Here is a 6334-nt window from a genome sequence, read left to right on the forward strand (position 1 = left end):
ATAAAAAGAACATTAATTGATAATGGATCAAGGCTTGATGTTTGTAGCATAGAGATGCTTAAAGTGTTTAAGGTTGATCTTACTACTATTCAACCTGATAATGTACCTATGCGTGGATTTGATAATATTTTGAAATGAACTTTGGGCATTATTACCTTACCTATTAAAGTGGGTACGATCATCCTGAATATGCCTATTCATGTTATGTTGGGACCTCTCAATTATAATCCTCTTTTAGGAAAACCTTGGTTACATACTATGCATGCAGTTCCTTCTATTGTTCATCGCAAGGTTTGGTTTATTTATAACAACTTAATGTATACATTACATGTGGATGATGCGATGAATCCTTGCCTATATGCAGAATATGTTAAGATCTCCAAGCCTCTTCAACCAAGTAAAGAAATTGAAAAACAACCTGAGATTCAACAACCAGAAGCCTCGTCCTCTTCTTTGTCTGAGGATAATTGGGGGACGTTGGATTTTAATCGTACTTTTATTGGAGAATATAAGGTCTCTAATTTGGAATTCATGAAGCAACAAACTAAATTTGAGAAACAAGTTTTTATTTCTTCTCCACTTTCTAAGGAACTAAAAAGTAATTTTTTTGTTGCTTCGATACAAGAAAAGATTGAAACAATAAAACCTGATTGCTCTGATATTGTGATGTATGTCACTCCTTGGACTCCATCTAAAATGGTTGATTGATATGGTTTTGGTTATCATTTTCTTAAGAAAATAGGATTTAATGGGAAATGATGTGGTAAATATGAGCAAGGTATACAAGTACCTTTGGATAATGAAATTTATGATCATATGTATGGATTAGGGTTTAATCCATACAAGCAACCATCTACTTTTCCTCTTAATATTAATCATATATGTGGTGGTCACCTGAAATTGGTTAACCCACTACTTATTGACATGAATCAAGTGCCTACTTGGGATATTTTTCTTGGGGATGAAACTTTAATGGAATTTTGAGGAGTTTATGAAGATTTACCTAAGTTCCATCACAAATAGAGGAAGCCTTTTTGTTTAAATACATATGCTTATTTTGGAGAACATCATAATCAGGATATTGTTCCTTTACCGATAGATCCTCCAATACAAAGTGATTAATAATTGAGACCATTGATATACAAATGGATGAGAATAATCCTGAGAAGATAATAAAGATTGGGAAATGTTTGAATCGGGATAAACATGATTAATTGAGTTCCCTTTTACCTAAATTTAAGGATTTTTTTTCTTGGACATATTCGGATATGTTGGGTATTGATTCTAAGATTGTTACTCATAATATTATTTTAAAACCAAATATGAAACTTGTGAAGTAGAAAATTTAAAAGATGAATCTACAGATTGCTTTATTAGTCAAAAGTGAAATTGAAAAATTATTGGATTTTGGATTTATTCATTCTATTGATTACTCCGATTCGATTTCAAACATTGTGACTATTTCAAAAGGCGAAAATAAGATAAGGATGTGTACTGATTTTAGAGATTTTTACTTGGCATCCTTAAAGGATAATTTTGCATTACTCAATATTGATATGATTGTGGATTCAATGGTGGGTCATGCTTTGCAATATTTTATGGATGGTTTTTCTAGATATAATCAAATCTATATTCCTCCTGAAGATCAATTTAAAACTACATTTATAACATCTTGGGAAACATTTTTTTGGGACATGATGCCTTTTAGATTAAAGAATGTGGGAGTAACTTATTAATGTGCTATGACTTGGATTTTTCATGATTACATCCATAAGATCCTTGAAGATTATGTGGATGATATCTTAGCAAATTCTATACAAAGACAAGATCATGTTACTATTTTACGACAAATATTTGAAAGGATTAGAAGTTACAACATGAGATTGAATCCTAAGAAGTATGTTTTTGGAGTAGACTCTAGTAAATTACTAGGATTTATAATCTCTAAGTGAGGCATAGAAGTTGATACTGAAAAGATTGGTGCTATTGCTAATATGCCTCCTCCTAAGAATATTTCTCAACTACGCAATTTACAAGGAAAAATACAAGCTATTCATCACTTTGTTTCTAAGTTAGTTGATCAAACAATTCCTTTTACTTCTTTGCTTAGAAAGGATGCTACTTTCTCTCAGAATGATGAATGTAAACAAACTTTTGAGCAATTTAAGGAGTATCTTGCAAATCCTCCTATCTTGCAACCATCTAAATTTGATAAGTCATTTCATTTTTATACCTCAGCGACTTCAAAGGCCATGAGTGCCTTGTTAGCACAAAATGATGATGAAGGTAAGGAAAGACCTATGTATTACATTAGTCGGACTTTACTTGATTATGAAATAAGATACACATATTTGGAAAGACAATGTCTCCTTGTAGTTTATGCATGGCAAAAACTCAAGCATTATCTTATAAATGTTGAAGTCAATGTGATTGTCAAATTTGATCCTTTAAAACATATTTTCTACAAACTGATCTCTCAGGCCATTTGGCAAAGTGGGTGATGTTATTTATAGAATTTGATCTTAATTTCATTTCTCAGAAGTCTATTAAGGGACAAGCTTTAATGGATTATTTAGCTAAAGCTCCTTTTCCTTATTCATAAACATGTTCTACTTCTATGGATTCCCTGATGATACCATTCTAGCTATTCAACAAGATGGTACTTGGGAATTGTATTTTGATGGATCTAAATGTACAATAGGTTCTAGTGTTGGTATTATCTTAATTCCTCCTACGAAAAATCTAATTCCTTTATCATACAAACTAACTTTTCCTTATACTAATAATACTATGGAGTATGAAGCTCTTATAACTAGTTTACAAGAAGCTTCATCCCTTAACATCCAACATTTGCAAATATATAGAGATTCACAATTGATTCTTGAACAAATTAAAGGAGCTTATCAAACTAAGAATGATAAAATGACACAACATAGAGATTTGGCTCTTGATGTTCTTTCACAATTCTCTTCTTATACGATTCAAATCTTATGTAGAAAAGATAATCAACATGCAAATTCCATGGCAAGCATAGCTTCTTTGGTATGTCTTGAAAATAGTGTTGAAACTTTCAATTTACTATACAAACTCTTAAAAACCCTGCAATTTCTACAAAGATTACCTCTGATTGTTTTAATCTACATTTGGATGAATGGTATTCCCACATTTTTAATTTTTTGAAAGATGGTATTTTTTCCAAATTAGCAACAAGAAACACGTGTAATCGTATTAGGAAACTTGTTGCATGTTACATTGTTTTAGGAGATATGCTTTACAAACGCTCTTATGAAGGATTGCTATTAAGATGTTTCAATAGAAATGAAATTTGAATAGCTTTGGGAGAAGCTCATTTTGGTTCCTATGGAGGGCATTTTGGTGGAAAATCTCTAGTTAATAAATTACTTAGAATAGTATATTACTGGAAAATGATGGAACAAGATTCTTTTATGTTTGTTATGAAATGTCCTCAATGTAAAAAACATAGTAATTTGATTCATGCTCCTACTCATGAGCTTCCTAATCAAGTTTCCCCATGGCCTTTTAGTATTTGGGGTTTTGATCTTATTAACAAAATCTCACCACCTTCTTCTCAAGGACATACTTACATTCTAACTACTATAGATTATTTCATGAAGTGGGTTGAAGTTGTCCCTCTTTTTTCAACAACTATGGATGTTATTTATGATTTCATCCTTAATAATATCATAACAAGATTTGGCATACCTTCAGTGATAGTTTTGGATAATGGTATGTCTTTTAAAAACAAAGAAGTCATGAAATTCCTGGAGAAATATTGAATTCAACATAAATTTTCAACTCCTTATTATCCGCAATCTAATGGTCAAGTTGAAGCATCAAATAAAATCATTGATTAAATTCTAAGAAAAATAATTAACAAGCATTTGAAAGATTGACATACTCAATTAGCATATGCTTTATGGGATTATAGGACAAGTGTTTGCAATGCCACGGGCACTTCTCCTTACAATCTCGTTAATGGTTCTAATGCTATTATGCCTTTGGAATCAGAAATACCTACTTTATGTGTTTCATTTCATGGTATAATTGATAAAGATACTTTTCAAGAACAACGTTTACAAGAGTTAGAGATGTTGGATGAACAATGAATAGATGCATTAGAACATATAAAATATTATCATAAATCTCTATAGAAGCAATATGATCATAAGGTAATTGAATGAACATTTTCAATTAGTGATTTGGTTTTATATGAGAATCAACAAAATATGAATGCTTTAACTGGTGAAAAAGGAAAGTTTATCCATAATTGGCTTGGACCTTTTGTTGTTATTGAAGAATTTAGTCCAGGTACTTATAAACTTGTTGATATGGACGGTGTTTCTTTTAAGGAACCTATTAATATTATGCATCTTAAAAGTTATTATCGTTAATTTCTTTCTTTCTTTTCTTTTTGCATTTATATATTCCTTATAGACTTTGTTTTATAGGTTATGTAGTTTTAGCAAAACTACATATTGAATATATTTATGCATCTTCTTTCTTTCTATTAAGTTTTATATCAAACATAAAACTAATTTCTAAAGAAAGTTTTTTCTCATTTCATCAAAAAATTATTTCAATTATGATACATATATGGCCAGTGACCTATCTATCACTACGCTTATCACTAAGCTCTGATGGCTGATGGTTGTTGAATCTCTCTGGTCTACAATAGGAATTGGTAGATCTATGTGTCTATGTATGGCTCTTGAATATGCTCATACCATGTGAGCACTCTCGAGAACTTTGTAGCTCAACTATCAATTTCTCCTCCCTTTCCCTGCACATCCTTAACTCTCATTGGCCAATTGCAAAGATATCAGCATGTCTGTTGGGATCTCTATAGCCAAGAGAGGATTCTCACTCGCTCATTGGTATTTGATAGGTTATGCATGTATCCTTCAAAACCCCAGATATAAAACTCCTCCACTCTGCTACACTAGTTGTAGAATTAAAATTAAATTTATCAATTTCATACTTTTTCAAATCAAATTGCATATTTAATAACAATTTATTATTTCATACTTGGGTCTCCCTCTTGGACGTCACTAAAAGGTCTGGATGGTGGGGGCATGGAGTGACTACTTTCTCCACACTCGATGCGTTTAGGCCTCATCGGTGGTGTCTCTATGTGGGTGCATGGGGATCATCATGATCTCGGTGGTGATATGTGATAAATGTGTACATCTAAACCAATATCACTAGTTGGGGGCATCTCCTCTATTGTCTCCTCTTCTCTAGCCTCTACTCTCTCCTCCTTTCTCTCATCCATCATGGGATCCCCCTTGGAGATGTGTTCCTCCTCATCTCTAATATCATCATCCTCCTTTACTATACCATCATCCCAGTGTGTCCTCTCTAAAGCACTCGGATCACTTAGTACCTGATGTAGTCTTGGCTCATGCCTAAGTAGGTCACATCTAATGGTACCTCTATATCCTATGTATCATCGACCTTAGTGTCCTCTATATCTGCTACCAATAGTCGGTGTATGGCATCAGGTCTTTGATAATACCTTGTTAGATGTACATAACAAGGTATTGCTCTAGGGATTCCTTGTACTAGACCAAATTATCTCATCGCCCGATCATAGTAGTATGGCACCACTATATGATTCATGTGACTCTTTAGCATCTTTTGTCGATGTGAATATCTCATCAGGAATCTAGTATCAACCACTTTATCATCCAGTAGTAGGGTCTCCATATCACATCCACACTCGATATGCAATCTAGAGATACTCTCCAAAACAAGATATCTCCAAAATACCAAGCATTCTTCAATGGATAGGCAAAGACTCTCATCGTGCTTGCATCTACCATTACTAGGATATCCTATGGACGTGTACATGTAAAGTACTCAAACAACCAAATTTGTAGGAGAGTGCATATTGACAGGCCCTCTCTCTTCGATATCTAACCAACCGACATAGCTCATGGTATAGTTGAGCTAGCATGTTGCGACCCCATGAGAATACTCCATCCTTCATATAACATGGGTAAGTGGTATTGAAAATATGGTACCCTTCAATTTGGGAAACACAACCAAGGATACTATACCAAGCACCACTCTTTGTACTAGAGGGGTAGGGCCTGATAGTATGGATGATAGAAGGACATGATCTGATCGGATTTGCATCTAAGGAACATGTCCCAAGAAATACTCCTTGTCTGCAAGGATATCCTCACAGACTCATTGAGTTCTAAGTCTGATGGTCTCACCTCAGACTGGAAGTCACTGGATCTTGTAGACATCCTCTAATGTAATTGTGATCTCTTTTGAGGGAAGATGAAAGGAACGTTTATCCTCATCT

The sequence above is a fragment of the Cupressus sempervirens genome, chromosome 3, assembly GCF_028749045.1.
Source record: "Cupressus sempervirens isolate cs-2001-9-10 chromosome 3, ASM2874904v1, whole genome shotgun sequence".
NCBI classification, from domain to species: domain Eukaryota; kingdom Viridiplantae; phylum Streptophyta; class Pinopsida; order Cupressales; family Cupressaceae; genus Cupressus; species Cupressus sempervirens.